The sequence below is a fragment of the Gopherus evgoodei genome, chromosome 2 (assembly GCF_007399415.2).
Source record: "Gopherus evgoodei ecotype Sinaloan lineage chromosome 2, rGopEvg1_v1.p, whole genome shotgun sequence".
NCBI lineage: Eukaryota > Metazoa > Chordata > Testudines > Testudinidae > Gopherus > Gopherus evgoodei.
The window spans coordinates 160,078,872-160,101,674 of NC_044323.1; positions in this window are offsets into that span (position 1 = coordinate 160,078,872).

Genomic DNA, 22,803 nt, shown 5'->3' on the forward strand with positions numbered 1-22,803 from the left:
TTGTGTCCGTTTATCCTTTTCCGTAGCGACTGTCCAGTTTGACCAATGTACATAGCAGAGGGGCATTGCTGGCATATGATGGCATATATTACATTGGTGGACGTGCAGGTGAATGAACCAGTGATGGTGTGGCTGATCTGGTTAGGTCCTGTGATGGTGTCGCTGGTGTAGATATGTGGGCAGAGTTGGCATCGAGGTTTGTTGCATGGATTGGTTCCTGAGCTAGAGTTCCTATGGTGCAGTGTGCAGTTACTGGTGAGAATATGTTTCAGGTTGGCAGGTTGTCTGTGGGCGAGGACTGGCCTGCCACCCAAGGCCAGTGAAAGTGTGGGATCGTTGTCCAGGATGGGTTGTAGATCCCTGATGATGCGTTGGAGGGGTTTTAGCTGGGGACTGTATGTGATGGCCAGTGGAGTCCTGTTAGTTTCTTTCTTGGGTTTGTCTTGCAGTAGGAGGCTTCTGGGTATACGTTTGGCTCTGTTGATCTGTTTCCTTATTTCCTTGTGTGGGTATTGTAGTTTTGAGAATGCTTGGTGGAGATTTTGTAGGTGTTGGCCTCTGTCTGAGGGGTTAGAGCAGATGCGGTTGTAGAGCAGTGCTTGGCTGTAGACAATGGATCATGTGATGTGCCCGGGATGGAACTGGAGGCATGAAGGTAGGCACAGCGGTCGGTAGGTTTTCGGTTTAGGGTGGTGTTAATGTGACCATCACTTATTTGCACCGTGGTGTCCAGGAAGTGACCTAACCAGATCAGCCATACCATCATCGGTTCATTCACCTGCATGTCCACCGATGTAACATATGCCATCATATGCCAGCAATGCCCCTCTGCTATGTACATTGGCCAAACTGGACAGTCGCTATGGAAAAGGATAAAAGGACACAAATCAGATATTAGGAATGGCAATATACAAAAACCTGTAGGAGAACACTTCAACCTCCCTGGCCACACTATAACAAACCTTAAGGTGACCATCCTGCAGCAAAAAAAACTTCAGGACCAGACTTCAAAGAGAAACTGCTGAGCTTCAGTTCATCTGCAAATTTGACACCATCAGCTCAGGATTAAACAAAGACTGTGAATGACTTGCCAACTACAAAACCAGTTTCTCCTCCCTTGGTTTTCAGACCTCAACTGCTAGAAGAAGGCCTCAATCTCCCTGATTGAACTAACCTCATTATCTCTAGCTTGCCTGCATATGTATACCTGCCCCTGGAAATTTCCACTACATGCATCTGACGAAGTGAGTATTTACCCACGAAAGCTCATGCTCCAAAATGTCTGTTAGTCTATAAGGTGCTACAGGATTCTTTGCTGCTTTTACAGATCCAGACTAACACGGCTGCCCCTCTGATACTTGACATAGTAGAACAGATACTGTTATCTTTTGGAACCACCGAGTGTCTCATTTATGTGTCTACATGCATTAATCTTAAAATAACTTATTTCTTTTCTTAGGTCATGTCTATGCTATCACTTATGTCAGCGAAACTGATGCCATTCAGGGTTGTGTGGGGGGAAAAGACCCCCCCGCCGAGCAATATAAGTTTTGCCAGTGTAAATGGTAGTGTGCCCAGTGCTATGTCAGCAGGAGAACTTCTCTCACTGCTCACGAAGGTGGTTTTATGTCGACAGAAGAGTTCTCTCCTGTTGGCATAGAGCAACTACATGAGTGATCTTACAGCAGAGCAGCCACATTGATTTGCTCACTAGTGTAGACATGACCTTAGTTAATCTTTGGTTACAAGCATTCTTTGAAAGAGCTAGGGTGCAGTTGACCTGGAGTAAGTGACTGACTGATCCTTTTGGGACTGGAGTAACCTGAATATTTTTGGGGAGGGGGTTGGGTTGGTATTAGGGACCATCTATCAAAAAAGGCAAGCTTGCCTGGGTGGCAAGATGAACCGCTGTGCCCCTGGGGACTGTCTGATTGCATGTTAAGGTTGTTACAGTGCTTGAGGAGTTCATATTTGGTTGGTGAAATGTAAGTATAGAACAGGCAATCAGTTTGGGGTTTGTGCCCTGTTTCTTGATAGTGTGCCCTGAGGATGATATTCAGTTGTGTTGTGAGCTGCTCCAGACAGTTTGACAGTTCCATTTAGTTTGTTGTCTAGGTTTAAAGAACTCCCATTCAAGGGTGGGATGGTTCCAGCCCAGGTTCTGGTTCCAGGCCAGGTCAGCATAGAAGCTGTTTCCTTCTGAGAGCTGTTTGATGGCCAATGTGAACTCAAAAATAACGAGGAGTTCTTGTGGCACCTTAGAGACTAACAAACTTATTTGGGCATAAGCTTTCATGGGCTAGAACCCACTTCATCAGATGCATCTAGCCCATGAAAGCTTATGCCCAAATAAGTTTGTTAGCCTCTAAGGTGCCACAAGGACTCCTTGTTGTTTTTGCTGATACAGACTAACATGGCTGCCCCTCTGAAATGTGAACTAAGTTTGTCAGGTCTGCATACTTCTGATGGGATAGGTGGTGCCAAAACCACCACTCCCACTGGCACTAACCCTTATTTACCACACCAGCAGAGAGGTTGAGTGACTCAATTGGGGTGGATTCTAAATGCCCCTCCTAGCTGCAGAGTTGACCCTCCTGCATGGCAGGTTTGAGGCTGTGTGTTGGGGAAAGTTTGTCTCTGATACTGGTGCTGTCCCAGCTCTGGGAATAAATGAAACCCCAGTCTCAAGGGCTGTCAAGCTGGTGCCTTTCACTAGCACTAAATTCACAGAAGAAGCAAAAAGACAACCACTTAGGATGACTCTGCTTGTCACAATCTTTTGTGCTTCTTTTTTCTAATGCAGCATTTTCTGGAGCAGCACAGGGACATGTCACTCATGCTGAACTCAATTGACACCTCTTGTATTTACTACAGCTATTGGCGTTCACCCCTTTGTTTTATTGGAGAAACCTCATCAGAACCTAATCAAATAGTTACTCTAGAGGCAAGATGGGAGGGAGAGAGGGAAGGGAAGTCCAGTGATCAGAGTCGCTGTCAAATGAAATATCCAAGCTGATTCCCTTGATGATTACCTGACTTGTTAGCTCATCTTAAAGTATCAAAATATAAAAAGGCACTTGCCCTGACAGTTTTACAAGCCACTTAAGCTTGTAAGGACATCCCTGTCAGAATCATGTGTTTGGCCTTTATCACAAGTAATTACTCTGGACAAGTGCGGAATATTTATTAGGGCACCTGCTGAGACTGACTGGGGTGGAATCCTCACACAGGCAGCTAACTTCAACTTTTAGCGCCTTCTGGGAGGGCTGGTGTGGTCACCCCTAGCTATGGAAAGCTTAAGCCATGTCATCACACTTGCCTTGTTTTGGGGGGAGCAGGGGAAAGCTGCTGTCCTCTTACCTCTGGTGGCTTGATGACAATAGCTGTAGGTCTACACTACAATAAAACCTTGCTGTAGAGTCTCAGAATCTGGGTCAGCTGAGGCAGGCTGCCTGGCTGAAAATAGCAGTGTAGACATGGGCTGGGGTCTGAGCCCTTCCGTCCCACATGGTCTTGGATCCTGGGCTCAAGCCCATGCCAGAATCCCTATACTGCAATTTTATAGCCCAGCAACCTAAGGCCCAGTTGGCTGACCCTGGCCAGCCATGTCTCAGGTTTTATTGCTGTGTAGACATACCCCAGGAGTCTTTCAAATCAGTTAACATCACATCCATTCAGCAATCTAAATAAATATAAGGGAAGACGGTCTTGTGACTAGGGCACTGGTTGGGTTGTGAGAGATGTGGTTTCGTTTCTTGGCTCTGTGCGACCTTAGGCAAAGCATTTATCCTCTGCTCCCCCAGCTGGGAAAACCAAGGTATTAATTTTGACTTGTCTATATAGCATAAGTCTAAGTGCCTGGCTGGACTAGAGTTGTACACAGCAACAAAGATTGTCATTGTATAGCACCAGACACAATGGTCCTTGGCTGGGGACTGTAGTTTCCACTGTAACATTGATAGCATGGCTTGACTAACTGGTGGAAAGAATTTTTTTTTTTTTTAAATATCAGAACATCTGCAGTAAGGATAGCTGTAGTGAACGAGATTTTATGAGCAACACTGTTTCAGGCAACTGATTGATATGACAGCAACATGGGGATAAAAATGAAGTGGTGGCACTCAGCAGCAGTGGCTGAGTGTTGCCCAGGCTGTTCTCATTCACAAGCAATAAAAGGGGCATGGATTAACAACCGATCACAATGAGGAATGGACGTCCCATATCTTGGGTTGACCAAACTTACTGAGCCACAAACAGCAATCTTCAGAAATTTGAGCTGGGGCACACCTGCTGGGGGTCAGGGCTTTAGTCCCTTAGGTGGTGCCTGTTGCCGCTCAGGGTTTCAATCCTGCTGCTGCTGAAGCCCGAGCCATGGCAAGCAGGCCCCACTGGCCTGAAGCCCCAATACCCCACTCTCTGCTGGGCAGAAGCCCCTACCCCACCACCCTGCTACAAGGCAGAGGTCCCAAGCTTACCACCCCCCATTTGATAGGTGGAGAATGGGGAGTGGGGGTGGCAGGCTCCATGTGCCACACTTTAACTATAAAAATCACAGCTTGGCCACCTCTGCCCTATCTGGAGATAAAATTATTGGCTAGTTTGTATTTCCCAATCCCAAATGGACTCAGATGAAGTTTACCACAAGCTATGCACCATAGGCCTAGAGTGAGCCACTCCCTTAGAATAGAAGGGCGACAACCTGCATCTTTACAGGATTTAGGGATATTGATCTTCATCTAAATGATGTCATCTCCACTGAAGCGTGACCGCAGGGAGTCTGATGGGAGTCTGAACTTGTTAAAAGATATTCATAGCGCCATCAAAGAGAAAAGGACCCGCAAATACACTAATTTCCCCCTGCTTCTCACTCTTCTCTCCAGCTCTGGATGGCTGACCTCATGGTTAAGAAACCGGGCAGGTATGCAGGAGATCGGGATTCAATTCCCAGGAGGTCCAGTGGCTAAGTGGTTAAGGAGCTTGACACTCTCTATCCTGAAGACTGTGAACTCAAGTCGGTCAATCTCACACTGAAAGGCCATCTCCAGTTCACCCAGCTGCAAAATAGGTCCATGGAGTTAGGGTAGTCCAAGGCAGACTTGATGCTGGCCACATCGCTCCCTTGTACCATTGGCTAGGACACTGAAGTGACTTAACCATGTCACCTGCATGAGCCTTTGGTGAGGAGAACTTTGACTCTGACCGCAGACTCCCCGTCCCTCTGTGGCCTTGGGCAAATTGCATAAAGACTGCCTCAGTTCCCAGTCTGTAAAATGAGCATAATCCTTCCTTTGTTTTATCTATTCAGAGTGTAAGCTCTGTGGGGCATGGACTGCCCCTTCCTATTTGTGCATATAATACCTGGCACAAGGTGGCCCTGATCTCAGATGGGGTTTCTACATGCTAATCTAATGCTGCTGCTACTAAAATTATTTTTAAAACTGAATTTAATGTTGGGAGGGATTAGCAGGTCTGGTGACCTGAATTCCTCTTTTTCTTTCCTATAGAAAAGGTACAGCATGGGCAGTGAGATGTTGGAGTTCCCCTGCATGCTAACGCTGATCTGAAAGGGCAGGAAGTGGAGTTAGATCTCTAAGACCCATTCAATCCCTGGGTATACTACTGCTGCAGCCAATGAGAGAGGCTGTTAGTGCCAGTTTTGATTTGGATGACTATCTAAGTGAAATAGGATTAAAATCAGTTTGCTGATTTGGCTAATGCTGAGAGTTCACCAATCTGTTTTGCAATGGATACCAGATCTGGACCAGTAGCAAGGAGGTGAAAGTCTCTCCATAACATTCCCTGAGACCAGCAGTCACCACAGCCGCTTTAAAACATTTAATAAACTACTTGATTTGAAAGCAACTTTTTCCTCATAAAGCCTGAAAGTCAGACCCTGCTCTTTGCAACAATTACCATGTCACATCAGGAAAAAAACTATGTAAATTATATATCATGTCTCAGTATGAAGCCTCTTTGCATCTGAGCTCAAATCTATTTGAGGCTAATAAATGGGGAGGGGGGTGAATTTACTTACAAAGTCTGAGGGATGTAGCTATCCCTGGGGTGTGCATGGGGGGGGAGGGAATGTTTGTTTAATGCTGTAAATCTGATCCCATCTGCACTGTGTTTGACAAAGACTGTACTATGCTGAAGTCAGGATTTTCCATATTATTCTCTCTCTGTCAGATAAGGCAGAAAAAGAAATCTGTTTTGACATAAACCTAGCTGATAAATTGTAACCTAATGGCTTGCTTGCTTTCTTCTCCATTGGGCCCACTCATCACTCACTGGCCTCCTTTGTCCCATCTCTGAGAACATATGAGCAGCCAGACTGGGTCAGACCAAAGGTCCATCTAGCACAGTACCTTATATTCTGGTAGTGACCAATGCCAGGTGCCCCAAAGGAAATGAATAGAACAGGTAATCACCAAGTGATCCATCCCCTGTCACCCATTCCCAGCTTCTGGCAAACAGAGGCTAGGGACACCATCCCTGCCCATCCCAGCTAGTAGCCATTGATGGACCTGTCTTATCTAGTTATTTTTTGAACCCTGGTATAGTCTTGGCCTTCATAACATCCTCTGGCAGGGAGTTCCACAGGTTGACTCTGAATTATGTGAAAAAACACTTCCTTTTGTTTGTTTTCAACCTGCTGCCTATTGATTTCATTTGGTGACCCCTAGTTCTTGTGTTATGAGGAATAAATAATACTTTCTCCACACTAGTCATGATTTTATAGAACTCAATCATATCCCCCCTTAGTTGTCTCTTTTCCAAGCTGAAAAGTCCCAGTCTTATTAATCTATTCTCATACAGGAGCTGTTCTATACCCCTAATCATTTTGGTTGCCCTTTTCTAAGCCTTTTCCAGTACCAATATATCTTTTTTTGAGATGAGGCACCCACATCTTCACATAGTGTTCAGCGTGTAGGTACCATGGATTTAATATAGAGGCAATATGATATTTTCTCTCTTCTCTATCCCTTTCTGAATTATTCCCAATGTTCTGTTCACTTTTTTGACTGCTGTGGCACATTGAGTAAATGTTTTCAGAGAACTATCCACAATGACACCAAGATCTTTCTTGAGTGGTAACAGCCAATTTAGACCCTACAATTTTATATGTAAAGTTGAGATTGTTTTCCAATGTGCATTGCTGAGCCTTCTTCTGTGCAGCATATGCTATCCTAAATGGCCTTCTTCTCCCTCTTGCTATCCCATCCTTGCAGATAAAGGATGGTCTTCTATTTAAAACCTAGAACTAGGACTCACGAGAATTGAGTGCAGATTTTCTAATGTGGAGTAAAAGGAACTTGGAGCTTCTGGAGAACCACCCCATCCTCTGGTCACTTGAGGCCAGATCCCCAGCTGGTGTAAATAGGAATACTCCCTTTTACTTCAATGGAGCTCGGACAAGCTCAGAGGCCAGCAGAGGGTATGTTCCTCTGTGCCTAGTAGAACAACTTCAGTCCAGGGCTGTGGCTTTTATTAGAAAATGCACAGTCACCTTTGGGCATGAAATAGATTCTTCTTGCTAATTAAACAGATCTTTAAAAGTTATGATTCACTAAAGCAGACAAACTATTGTAAATACAGCATATGGTCCAGCTGACACTTCTGAAGGATGAGCATGACCCCTCCTCCAATCCTTTTCTCCCCCTCAAATTTTTTCAGAAACCTGCTTTGAGCTGTGCGAATACTACAACCAAGAGAAGCATCCCATGTAGGTCCCTGGGTTTTCGTGATTGGCAATTAACAATGGTCCATAAATACCCAGTAGGTATTTGAATTAGTTCAGATATGCTTTTCATACATACCAATTAAATGTGCAATATTAAACACCTTGGGGACAGAACGGGGCTTGGGATATGGAACTATTCAGCTCTAGATGAATGATTCTGGACTACAGCATTAGTGATTAAAAGTTATTACCATCTGATGGGCTTTCTGGAGGCCTGCAGGGAAGGAAGTGCTGCAGGGAGAGAGATCGCCCTTTAGTACCTAGTAGAACAAAAGTCCACAACATACAAATCACCCCTGCAACCACCTGGCACTTTTGATGACAGTCTTAACAAACACATCAAAAGGTTGAATAGTGCCGTCCAGAATGAATGCATAATATCCAGCACTGTGAGGGTTAAGGAGTTGTATGGCTGCCATTCATGATGGAGAAGGTGGAAACATTCTGCTTTGTTTTAATTGTTGGATATTTGGGTTAAGAAGCCATCTCCTCCTGCTGGAGATGAGGAGAACTCTTTCCGACATCTGAAAGGACTGCCTCCATCGTGCAGTCCTGATACTAGCAACATTATGTCCATTCTGCTCAGTATATCCAGTTCAACCTCCCATAGTGTAAGGCTGAAGAGGGGTATCGAGTAGGATTGAACATTTTATCACATCTGGTGTCTGTGAAGAGATGTCCGGGAGGAATATGTCAGCAGCACCTTCTAGCCAGCCCCATACTTCTGAGGCATATTGTTTTCCATCTTTATATGACCCTCATTACAGTAGTATCTGAGTGCCCCCTACTGTTTATCCCCCTGTATGGGTAGGGAAGTACTACTGTATTCATTGTACAGATGGGGAATTGATGCTAAGTGACTTGCTCAAGGTCACACAGAGAGTCTGGGGCAGAGCAGGGAATTGACCGGTAAGTCTACAGCTGGCAGCCTAATGAGCAGGCCATTCTTCTTTGCAGACATCTAGGTTCCGTGTTGCTCTGCACCTTTCACAGCCGTTCACACTAGGGCCAAGTGAGTGGAGTCTGCTACCAAGTCAGAATGGTTGTAGCGGGAGGGAGAATTGGCTCCAGACTCTTTCCCCACCCACCCCCCCTTGCCTCATGTATTAACAGCATCATGGATTTGACCACAAAACAAAGAGAATACTGATCTAGTTGTCAGGGCACCTGGCAAGGTAGAAGACAACCATATTCAATTCCCAGTTCCCTGTGTGACCTAAGGCAGGTCAGAGTTTCTCTGGGTACATCTACATGATGCAAAAAGAAGCCCTGTGGCAGAGAGTCCCAGAGGCTAAAGGTTGGGTTCTGAAACCCTCCCACTCTCCCTAGACTTCAGCCTGAGCTGGAATATATTCATGCTGCAGCATGAGTTCAAGTCTGTAAACCAGCTTCTGGGAATTGCTGCTGTGGATTTTATGGTTTTTGCCATGTACACATCCTTCTGTGCCTTTATTCTCTATCTGTAAAATGGGGATAATAGCACTGCCCTCGCAGGGTGGTGTGACATATTCCGATGGGGCCAATGAGAATCATACAAGTACCTGAGCTAGATAACACACAGAGACTACTCACACCCTGGCTAGAGGAAGATGGGACTTATGAAGATAGGGCTTGATCCAAAGTCTGTGGGAGTCTCTCCATTGACTGGGCCTGATCTAAAGCCTCTTGCATAGTGAGCTTTATATACCAAATGTCTAATGGCTCTGATTGCATTGTACATTGCAGTGGAGAAGCACAGCATGAGTGACTTTTTTGTGTGAGCCACACTCCACTTTTGAATGCAATTTTTAATTCTATTTTAAATATTTCTAGTTTTATATCCCCCTCCCCCACAAAATTTTTGGATTTGGTTTTGATTTTTTTTTCTTCAGTTTTCTGCCTTTCTCCTTCTCCATTTTCAGGGTAAAATGGGGAAGGAAAGGTGGAAAAACACTAAAATTAAAAATGTTCAATGACAACTTGAAAACCAAAAAACTTGTTCATGTTGAAAACTTGTAGAATGGAAACTTTTTTTCCCCTGGAAAAAATCCTTAGGTTTTTGACCTGTTCTAGTCTAAGGGGTTAGAATAACAAGATTTTTTGAGAGCAGTATCTAATTGTGTTCAAATATTAATTAAATCACGCTGAGTGAAATGCAAAAGTCTCTCCCAAGATAAATCCTTTTTATTAATCATCAAACCTCCAAAAAATGTGGTATTAATAATACTCCATTAGTAAAAGGTTTAAAGCACAAAATAACTATCCTATTAAGTTGAAATGAAACAAGGTTAAGTGTATTTAGGGCATTTTATTTAAAGTGATTTCCAGTCATGAAACAGTGATGTACATAAAAAATAATAATCCAGACTCTGTCAGCCAGTACACTTCTCTCTCCTCTAATTGGGGAGCTAATTGCAGTGAGAGTCCTCATGGTCTGAAGTCCAAGAGAAAAAGCTGAGATAATTACAAGAATTAATTTCAAATGAAGGAGACAATAGTGGCTGAGGAATAGTTTATGCAGACTTTTCAATGGTGACAGCCAGAACCATTGAAATCTCTGAAGGGCATTAATGGTGCGCTTCTGGATTAAAATTAGCTAGCATTAAGCAGTGGAACTGACATTCAAAGAATCAAAGGATCTGTTTCTCCTCTCATTGAGACCATCTCTACACACAACATGCCCCAGGTTAGGTATTTGCACTGGTTTATGTGAACAGGTGGGACTGATCTAAAAACATTTCTGTCCGTCCCTCCCCTCCGTCTCCCCAAACCAGAATATCTATCAGGAGTGTGATGTTTCTAGCAGAATAGTTATACCAGAGTAACCCTGCTGTGGATGCAGTTATACCAGAATAAAAGTTCCTTATAACATATAGCATGTTTCCCTTTCCATATAAGTCTAAACTGTACCAATATATCTGCATCTACAGTAGGAGGGGTCAATATCACTTTAATGGTATAGTTAAAGTGGTATAATTTTCAGTTTACCTTAAACTTGTTCCTAATCAGTTTTTTAAAAAGCCTGTCTTAAGCTGAAATGGGTGGCCACATGGTCTTTTGAATTGGTTTGAGTAAATTAATTTCAAATCAAACCTTAAAGGTTTGTCTACACATGCAAATTGTACTAGTATAGTTGAAGTGGTACAGCACCTCCTAGTGTGGATGCAAAGTTATACCAGTATAGCAATTCCTGTACAGGAAGGAGAATGAGTTGTTCCAGTACCAGGGATTTGTATACCCATATAACTGTGCCCACACTTAGAGATTGTACCGATTTAACTATTTCATAGAAAATCACACCCCTAACCACCATAGTTAAATTGATACAAAACCTGTGTGCCTTAAATCAGTGCAACTCTGCAAGCAACAAGTCTTTGCATTGAAGAAAAACAGGAGAAAATTCTACTAAAATCAATGCAGTTACAAGAGTGGAATGCTCTGTCTACATTAAACAATGTTGTCAGCGTAGCTATGTCAGCTATGCATGTGTGTGTGTGGCGGGGGGAACACACTCCTAGTCAACATAGCTATGCCATCAAAACTCCTAATGAAGACATAGAGATGCTGACATAAGAGCACTTCTGTTGACATAGCTAGTCTCATTTGGAGAGGTCCAGGGAGTTCTTCAGCCAGCGCTTTTAAAACTCTTGCAAGTTATGTGGACTTGCTGATTTTTAAAAATGTCTAGCTTTAGTAGCTTCAGTTTAACATCCTCCCAAGACACTAGTGGAATGTTATCATGAAATGAGAATGTTATTCCCCCTCCAGAACAGAAATATTTCTGCCTTTTCTGCATTATTGATAATTCTATCATTTCCATCTAGTTATGGACTAATGCCATTATCAGTATTTTTTGTTCCTATATATTAATACCCCTCCTCCTTTTTATTGTCCTTAACTCTACTAGCCATAGGTTTCTCCTTATGTCCCTTGGCTTCCATTATCTGTTTTTCATAGTTCCTAACTTCTGACTTATGTTAATATATAGTAACAATTTCCCCTTTCATTTGTTATATATATATATATATATATATATATATATATATATATATATATATATATATATATATATATATATATATATATATATATATATATATTTAAATATAGATGCCTTCACTTACCCTCTAAACCAGAGTGGTGTTTCTTTTAAACCAAAATAACAGTTTTTGTCAGTTGTGAGCTATGTTAAATAGTGAACTTGTCCTGATCCCTTTAAGCAGCCAGAAGTAGGGCAAGATGGGGAGAGACGATTGCTAGTGGAGAGCAAAGGGAAAAGTAGTTTTTGGAGAGACAAGTTCCTGATTCTCACTCCGTCCTGTGCACAGGACAACCATGCCCATCCTTCTGTGGTGGAAGTGCCAAAATCAGATAATCAGCTCAGCGCTAGTTGCACAGAATTGGAGGGAAAGGTGATATTTTTGAAGGAGGATCCTGGGGTACACATTAGACCAGAAATACCATAGCATCTTGAATGCCCATACAAAATAGAAAGGCTAGGACCTCCATTCTTAGGGACTTGTCTGCAACATCAGTCTCTCTATGTTTTTACTATGTATGGATTTCTCAGAGGATGAAGGGCTGAGTTGCTCTTTTAGCATTTCATCAGTGATTCCCATGGAGTCCAGAGACTTGAAATTTTGTTTTTTTGCAGGTTTGAGTAAATGTGACTAAGCATCCAAACACTTGAAGGCCTGTTGAAACTTATTCTAATTGATACTGTTCCACTATTTCTTAATGCTCACTGTTGTTGGGCCTATGTGTAAGTAAAATGTGTCCCAGACTGCTACAAGCAGATCTGAGCCTGGTTCTGCACTCCTCAAAGTTAACAGCATTTGAAACCAGGGTTTTGATTCTGGCCTGACACTAGCTTTAATCTTATAGGCTAGAAGTGAAGGGAAAGGCAAGGAAGGTAAACTGTCTCTAAGTCCAGCCTTAAAGGGAATTTTCCCTCATAGAAGTCCAGTGTCCGGTGTTCAGCACTAGTTGAATATAGTGAATTGAATTGTAATCTGATTTACACTAGTTTTACATCAATGTAACTGACTTCAGTGGCATTGTTAAAGATTTACCCCAGTGTAACTGAGGGTGCAGTTTTGTTCACACACTATCCGTTGTACAATTAGTTCAAGCATCTCAGGAATGCTTTCTTCCCACCCCCTGTTCTCACTGTGAGAAACATTAATTTAAATTCATGCTCATACCTCTTATAAACTATGAGTCAGAAGAATAAAAGCATTTAATGAAATTATTGTCTCCCCAAGCGTGGAAAGGGAAAAAAGGAAAAGCATAAAATGTTTTATGGGAAATCCTTTGAAAACGAGTCTCACTGATGTAGCCACTTCTTTAGTAGAATGCGTAACTCAATATGTTCCTTTCTTGTTCACTCTTTCATAAAGAAGATGATTGCTAATGCTATTGATATTTCTCAGTTGAGCTATTCTGCAGCAATATACCGCCTCAAGCTATGATCTCACAAGCTGAGCAGCGTTGTCACTTGCTTAGTACTTGGATGGGAGATCTCGAAAACAATCCCACCAGTTCAAGTAAAATCTTCACAAGTACCTGGGTGATTTAGGAGTCCAAGCCCCATTGACTTTCCATAAGAACTGGGCTCCTAGGTGCCCAAGACTGTTGAAAATGAAACGTAGCTTCCTTATACAATTCCTTAAAGATTTTTGCCCATAGAGATTTAGTAGGTAGCCCTCTTTCTTCTGAAACAACACTGTTGTGATGACTGGAGCTATGCTGTGAGGCTGGAGATGCCAGTTTATGATTAAGATTAAGATAAGGACAAGTAGGCACCTACCTGTAAACTCCCCGATGTGCCTTTGAAAATGACTCCTCAAAATTCACTGACTTGAAAGAAATGTTAAGATTATCCAGTTGGACTTCCTGAATAACAAAGACCACGGATGTTCGCCTGTTAATTCCTGCAGCAGAAAGGCAATAAACGGCAAAGCTATGTTTCTAACCACATTCTGCAAGTGTAGGGGTGATAGCCTTTTCATTTTGGGTGATTATCTTCCACACCCCTGAATCTTTGTCTGCTGGGAAATATCTTTTATTTCCTGCCCCAGTGTTCTCTAGTGAACTGCTGGGCATGCTCAGTAGAACCCACATTCCATTCCAGCTGAACCCCGAATGAATTGATACTTGACTTTATAGAGACTGCAAAGAGTTTGGGGAGGCTTCAGGATAAAAGGCACTATGGAAACATAAGGCATTTATTACTTATCCATAATGCCGCCATCATCATTATTACACAGTTTTTAAATTGCCTCTTGAAAATCATTTCTATCTTCATTGTGCTGGCATCTCTGTAAACATACAAAGCACATAAATACAATAGATATTAGAGAAAACAAGCATGGAGAGAGACTCCCTTCCCGCCCCCCCCCCCCCACTAAGCAACTGGATTTAGTTTGAACTAAATTAGTCTCAAGAAACCAAAAGAAAGAAGCAAACCAATACCAAATAAGGAATTAAGAATAATTTCTTTGATTTAATTTTAATCTGTAAAAAAACCTGAATTGCAGATCCCAGTTCCCAAAGAAATCCAGAGGGGCTCTCAATATGAATAAGAATGCAGCATTTTCAGCTCCATGTTCTCAACATATGAGGTGTGTGTGCAGGGAGGGGTTCAGTTAACTGCATTTGTACTTTGGCAATGCACATCATATATCTTTACAGAGTGCCAACATTTCTGGTGCCAAGGAAGCCCTCTAGCTCCTGTGAATATTTCATTCTGGAAATAAACTGCTTCTCCTGGACCCATTCTCCCCCTAGATGGTGCATTCTATTTTGAGTAATACATCATCAGAGCAACTCATTCTGGTGATGAATTACTCGTACATGTTATCAGATGGGCCCGTTCTGATACTCGTGCATCATCTGGAGTATTGGACTAATATATCAACAGAGTGAACTGTTGCTCTGATTATGCACCTTACACTCATATATCATCACATGCACACGTTCTGCTAGAAGAGTGCAGTGCAATATGCTACACCGATGAAGTCCCACTCAAAAGATTAGAGCCTCTAGCAGAAGAAAGCCAAGCTAGGATCTAACTCAACACAGTTACAGACTGATATCCCATGTGAAACACTGGGAGAAGCAAACTTGGCTTGTGAGGCACCAAGGAGGAATCTTGGGCCACAGTTTCAAAGGGCCTCAGCACCTAGCAGCTCTCATTGTTCTTCAGGATGCTGAGCACTCTTTAAAATCTGGCTGCTTCATTTCAATGACTACAGGAGAGCTGAGCTCTTTTGAAAATGTGACCTCTTGTGGCCAGATTTTCAAAAGTGTGCTGCATCCAGCAACTGCGATCTGGGAGCAAAGGGACCTGTATTGTGCTGAGCATCTTTGAAAAATCTGCCCACTTGTGTTAAATCTTTGGCATGCTAGAAATACCTGGGGCTTGGTAAAGCTTACCAGTAGAGTTTGGCCTGAAATACTTATTTAATACCCACATCTGAACTTTTGCAGAATTTGAGAGTGCACAGAGCCAGGTTTTTGGTTTGTCCCATTATGATATTAGCTTGAATTTCATTCAGAACCTTCACTAATCTGACAACTCTTCAGATCTGGAGTTTACCTTAAGGTTCATCTCTATTTGAATGGTTCAGTTTTGTCATCAAACTGTTACAGACGTGAAGGCCCATGTTCTGCTTCTGGTCTTGCTTAATGATGTAACTGTGTAGTTGGGTTTGGTTCAGATAAGTATCCAAAATTTCAGATGCTTCTGGAAAGCACATCTGAACTACGCACACCTTTTGAGTCTGCAAAATTGGTCTACAAATCTGCAAGGACAGGCTTTTGCATGAGACTCTTGGCACTTCTGGGATCCAGTCCAAGACCTGTTGAAATCAATGGAGATATTTCCAAAGGGCATAAAGTCAGGCACCTAGTCCTGGACAAAAATGGTGCAAGAATAGCTTATCTTGTCAATATTGCAGCACATCAAGATTTCTTCCTGGCCAAAACCAACCGCCTATCTCCTGTGTTCCCCGGAGAGAGAGAACACACAATGATTAGCCAAACATTTCAGAATCTCAAGACTGGTTCAGTTTGAATTTGCTTCTGCAACTGGGGCCAGCAAGGGGATTTGAATAGTTTGTCCATTCTAACTGTAACAGTTTTGTGGATAACTTTAGGGACAATCACTGTGCATTCAGTGCAACCTTTCACAACTCCTGAAAGTGAATTTCAAAATACGAAAATAGAGTAATATTTAAGGAAAAGAAAATCTGGACTGGAGTTATGTGTAGAAAACTCAAAAGTAAATAACAAGGATTAACCTGAGGCACTACACTATAATGCTGTAGATGATGAAATACAAAAGGACTGTAAAGATAAGATTATGATTGGAGAAGAGTTTCAGTGTATTTTTAATATTAATGTGGAAACATTTGGACAAAGGCAGAGAAGATGGATGAGTTTAGACACGGCTTCCTGTAGATGTCTCATAGGTCAAACTGGGGAGCAATCTGATGACCCAAGCAGAGGAGGTGCATTAAAAAGGCCTTTCATGTAAAGTTATGAAGGAATTTTGAATAGATTTCTAATCTACTGCACACCAGTCCATTTTCAGGCAGGGGGAGCAGAGAGGGAAGCTACTGTAATTGTAGACTGAAGGCATAGATGTTGGATATATAAAATACACTCAGGTGCTTCAGAGTGTATACATGTAAGCTAATGCAATGATCTCTGCTGGGAGAGGATTCTCCTTTGAGGGATGTCTAACAACAGTGCTGTGTGCTGCTTTTAGCATGAGTGGCTGGGGTTCAAATCCAACAAACAGGTATAGCTGATGTGAAAGCATGAGGGATTTTTTGGTCTCAGCAAAAGGCTGGCAATCCAGAATGATTTAGGAATTCCAGTCCCAATGGAAGATCATATCCATGTAACCCAGAGCAGGTCACTTGATGTTCTTATGCCTCATCCAAATCAGTTTGAAAATTAGGCTAGATGGTTGAAATCTCAGTGAACCAGATGCTTTCCACGTCGTGCTTTGCCTGGGAAATAAATCACATACAAATTATAGGCTTACAGATTAGCATGATTATACTTACACTCATGGCTGCATGATCTGTCTGGTCTTTTGCAGGCCATGGCCCCAGCGGACTTTCTGCTCAGCAGAAGTGCTAGAACTCCGGAATTTGGTCCCAAAATAACAAACTCCATAGTGCCGCTTGAACTAAAAACAAACCTTCAGCGTCTGTCCACTTACAGGGTCACAGGATCATATCCACCTGAGTAGTTCTGACAGTGCATCCAGGAGAGGGCAGCAGGTACACATGCACACTAATTCAGTACAGAGTGCTTGTGTGTATATTCTCACTGCTTTACAAATAGCATTTACATAGCGAAAGCAGCACTAGTTGCTTTTGGAAATACTTGCACTTTCTAAAAGGAGATTGCTGTGTGTGGTGTGACTGCCTGTGTGTTGAGGGGTGGGGTGGGGTGAAGTTGCAAGTCTGTGTGACTGTGCTGCGATGACTGACTGTGTGTGGGGAGTGAGATTGTGTGTGTGTGTGAGAGACTGCGCGGAGTGTGAACAAGAATGTGATTTGTAGAGATGTATATAATTAGGTGTGAGATGTGACTGTGTATATATGTTTTCTCCTACAAAGGCAGAAATGAATCACGAGTGATTAAGTTGAACCAAAATGTTGATTCTGACAATATAGAACCTCCAGTCTCTTGAAAATGTGGCACCTGATTATTGCCAACTTTGCTGATGACATGTTTAATGCATCTTTTTACTCATAAATCAGTGTCGTGGAAGGTGCAAGAACCTAATACGTTGCATAGAAAGTTCGACTTTGGTAATTACCAGCCCACTTCTGCTCAAAGTGGTTAGAAAAGGAATGTGGCACTCCAAGAGGTTGTCAGTTTTGACTAAACACTGTTAAAATTTAACCCCAATGCAGTTCAGCTTTCACCAATTATTCTGCTCCCATAACACCGTGCTGCTCTCTTCTCTATCTGGTAATTCTGTTATAAATGTCCAAGAAGCCACATCTGACAGTGGACTATACCCCAGAACACCATGAAAAGCCAGAGAACTCTCACATTAAAAGTACAGTGTGTGTGATATATTTCTCTGGTAAAACTCAGTACCAACTCAGCCACTCTGATTCCTACTTTTTTGCCCACTTGGGCTGATCTAAGATAATGTAAAAGCAGTAGTGACTTATCCAGAACTATGCAGCTAAAATTATCTTGGCTGAATTAAGGCTAGAACTCCCAAATCAGTTGGATTTTCCTAGCCCTTTACTGAGATTTTTAGTTCAATCAGGCCTCATGCTATCCCAGAAGTTAGAGACAGAACTAAAAGTGATGTAATCTGTTCTACCAACTGGTGCAGGATTGTTCCCTACCATCTATTCTCAAGTGCTTTGTCCAGGCAAGTTTTAAATTACTCACTTCCTCTGCGAGATTGTTCCATACTTACAAAATTTAACAATCTACAATTTTAATTTTAAAATATTATTGGACCTACCATTAATTTTCTATCTTTTTAATTTATTTTGGGTTTTGAAAATTATATTAAATAAATTTCCCAATTTTAGAAATACAAATATTACTTTTTTGAAAATGTTCAAACTTGAAAAATCCCAAATCTCACCATGAGACTAAGCTGGCCACCCAAAATCAGCAGTTGGAGGAGGGGAAAACAAAAGCTGTCTGTAAACAGAGAGAGCAACAACAAAACTTAATTGAAAAGAGAACTATTTCAGGAAAATCTAAATGTTTTTGTGAAATTTCATTCATAAAAAATGGCCAAATATTACCCAACTATTCAATGAAAAGGAGGCAAGCTTAATTTAGCTATCAACAGCGATTAGAAATGAGAGACTAATTTTTCCTTAGTTCAGTTTTACTCTAATAACTGCTTGTTCAAAACCTCTGGTATCAATAAGTGCTAGACAATCTGACTCATGTCATAGACGGTAGTGGTACTGTCTGAAAACCAAGACAGAAACACATCCTAGTCCTTGACGCCATTTTTCACATGTATTATATAAGCCATATAAAGTTCCCAGAATATTTAATAGAGAACATTAAAAAAAACCAGAGAGCATTGCAAGGAGAATTAACTTATCTAAATGCAGAAACCATTTCCAGAGGCTTTTGAAACAGTGGTTTTATTCTGTACTATACTAATATTTAATACACATACAAAGGTCTTCATCTAAGTGCTTTGCAAACATTATTTGCTAATTAAGCATAAACATACCATCTGGAGGTTAGATAAGTAGTATTATCTCCAGTCCACAGATGGGGAAACTGAGGCACTGAGAGGAAGTGACTTGGACAAGGTTGTGGTGGGAGCTGAAATTAGGAACCATGAACTCCTGAATTCTAAAGCTATTCTCAGACCATCTCTCACATACTTTACCCCCTCGGCAGAAGTGAAGTGGATGTATATTTTGTAGGGTGATGTTGGGTGTGAAATGAAAGGGAAGAAGAGAGGAAACAGCCCCAGATCTCTTGGGTTCACCACCTCATGCTTGGTTTTTCAATCCTTCTCAGTCAGAAGAAGGGTGTCCCTGCTGGGAAAGAACTCTGCTGAAATGAAAAATAAACACTTTGGCAGATTTTGTAAGCTTCCCTAACCCCCCCCCAAGAGGTCTGTAGTTCTGCTTCAGTTGCAGGCAAAGGTTCATGTCGGATCTTTATTTCTCTCAACCCTTCCTTAGTCATTACAGCACCCCTGGGAGAGCATAACTCCCCATCCAGGTCTACTTCGATCTTCATGCACAAAAAGGAAGCTGGTAAAATTGCTCTAATTGCCAGTAGTGTGGAACAAAGGGCCCAAGGGCCTGCAAATTCTTCCTTCCCCTACCTCCTCAACTACAATCAACCTGCAGTCTCCTAGCAGCACACTTCTCATTAACTCCCAACCTGCTGATTCCCTGGGAACAAGTACACTGGAAACAGCTCAGCATATCACATGAGCCAAATGTCCCAGGCATGCATATGTCAGGGTGTCCTTCCACTTTCACTGCTGTTCAGACAGGTACGGGAGAGTGAGCTAGGTTCTCCCCTGCCTTGCACTCCAGTAACAGAGCTGTATTCTGAATGATGAATCATGATTGCCTCTGAAAATATCGGAGGCAAAAAGAACACAGGATTCTCAGATCCCAGAAGGTGTTTAAAGCCGAGATTCCGCAAAGCTGACTAGGAGATGTCAATAAATCCTTGATTTGGCTTTTGAAAATCTCAGCCTAAGTCTCTAGTAGACAGCAAATGCATCTTTGGCTTCTCTTGCAAGCTAAGGGTGATCAGGAAGCACTATGAAATTCACACACAAACTTTTACATACCACTTACATCCAAAGACTTAAACAGGCCTTATGCTTGCCCTTAGCACAGGTGTGGCATTCACCCTGTGAAAATAAACCTTGCGCTGAATATGGGGTCATGGGGACAGTTATCACTATTATCTGTACAGGAGCCAGTTGGGGTTAGACTTTTAATGGTATTCAAGTGCCTAACTCTCAGGGTATTCTTGAAAATTCCATTAGGCACCTAAGTATCTTTATAACTCTGCCCCTGGGAGCCTCACAATGACATTGAGAACAGAACTTGGATCATCCTGTTCCAGAAACCCAGACACCTATAGTACCACATGAGCTTAAGAAGAAGATCCTTTTGTCTGGTCCCCAAGGGCCTATGGGACACAGGATAATCTTATCAGAATATGGAACATCACACTACCACTTTTCAGATTAGCACCGAACTCTCAAGTTTAACAAGGTGAAGGACAGCCTTGGTCTTGTAATGAGGAAAAATGGTCTTATCATTAAGGTACTGGACTGGGCCCCAGGAGATCTGGGTTGATTCAGATCCTGGTTCTTCCACAGGCCTCCTCTGCAACCTTGGGCAAGTTATCTAATACCCTTATGCCTCAGGTTCCCATTTGTAAAACAGGATATTTCCTTTTTTCCCACTCTTTCTGTCTTTTCTATTAGAGTGTAAGTTCTAAGGGGCAAGGAATTCTCCCAGCACTATGGGACCTACTGTAATACAGTGAACACTGTGGACTAGGCCCTTTAAGAGGGAATTGGTCCAGCCCACTTGAACCTCTTATACAGCCTCATGATGGGGCCTGATATAAGGCAACTGCTCTCCATAAAGAGCTGGAGACAAAGTGGTGGCAGAGACAGCAGAAGAGCCAGAGGCTTCTGCAGAACACCCTAGACCAGGGGAAAGGATTTGGATCTAAAACAGGGGTAGGCAACCTATGGCACACATGCCAAAGACGACATGCGAGTTGATTTTCAGTGGCACTCACACTTCCTGGGTCCTGGCCACTGGTCTGGGGGGGCTCTGCATTTTAATTTAATTTTAAATGAAGCCTCTTAAACATTTAAAAAACCTTATTTATTTTACATACAACAATAGTTTAGTTATATATTATAGACTTACCGAAAGAGACCTTCTAAAAACATTAAAATGTATGACTGGCACACGAAACCTTAAATTAGAGTGAATAAATGAAGTCTTGGCACACCACTTCTGAAAGGTTGCCAACCCCTGATCTAAAAGAATCTCCAGCTAAGCCTGGGGCTTTCAGGCAGGACAGAAGCCTGGAGAGAACTGGTGAAAGCAGACTCTAGTCGAGGGGGAAAGGAAAAAACCCTTCTAGGGAGGACGGGCTGGGAGTGGCCTGCTAAAAACAGGGAACTGAGTTGAATTTTGTAGACTTTATTTTGGGGCTTTGAGCTTTAATCTGAACTTTAATGCTGATAAACCTAGGCCCTAAGGAAGGGTGTTTGAACAAAGAGAAGCTTGAGTGTAGTGTTTTATTAAGGAAACTTGAAGAAAGGAAACCAAGGCAGGGTGTGGCAGGGCTACTCCAGACAATGGTGGGGGTTGGTATGCAGCAGGCAGCCATCCTGTTACTAACACCATCACGAATGAGCTAACTGGGAATTAGCTGGGAAAGCAGGCGCAACTGTCTGTCTTGTGGTAGAGCAAACCTAAATTGTTGATTAAACACAATTATTAGAACAAGTTGCCTAAGGGTACGTCTTCACTACCAGCCATGTCGGCGGGTAGCAATCAATTTCTCAGGGATCGATATATTGCGTCTCATCTAGACACGATATATCGATCCCTGAACGAGCTCCTGTCGACTCCGGAACTCCACCAAGGCGAATGGCTGTAGCGGAGTTGACAGGGGGAGCCACGGACGTCGATCCCGCGCCGTGAGGACGGTAGGTAACTCGATCTAAGATACTTTGACTTCAGCTACGCTATTCACGTAGCTAAAGTTGCGTATCTTAGATCGATTCCCCCCCCCTAGTGTAGACCAGCCCTATATGAGCTCAAGCTCAGGTGCCACAGGCGCTTTGTGCAAGGATGGGGAGCCAAAGAACTTAGGGAGGTTCCGATGAAGAGAGAGAACAGACTGAAAATTCATGGCTAGGCAGAGCAGGAGGCTTTTCCCTGTCAGAACTCATTATGTATGTGCAGTTCATTTTTCAACTGCCAGGTCAAATGAGCTCTGGAAGCTGGTGTTAGCTAGCTTGGACTATCTAACAGACATGATATATATGTCATGCATGATGTCTTTCCAGTTTAAAAATAACACGCCTGTTCCAAAGCGTTAACCAGGCAAACATGAGCATCTGACACATATGCAAGTTATTTAAATCTTTCTGGATTTCATCTGCCTGGACTCGGCTGGCATGACAATTCACTTTGCATCTCACACTGAGAACTCTTCCATCCCCCACTCCTGGGATCCAAAGGGGGACCGGTGTGTGTCAGCAATGCTCCTAGCTTCACAAAATGTGACTGTGATTCATAATCATCTGCTGCTTTGAGACAAACAAAAACAAAAATTGTGTTTTCATCTTCCTTCACTGGCACCAGTCGCCTGGGGAGTCAGGCAAGAGCCTGGGAAATAGAAGCCTTTCTGAGATGTTTAAGGAAGACCAGGTAGATAGAAATGCAATCTTAGTTACTTATATGGTTCCCGTTAACTCAACATTTTTAGGACATTCAGATACTATGGTATTTATCCTCACATCACCCCTTTGAGGGAGGGCAGTGCTATTATCC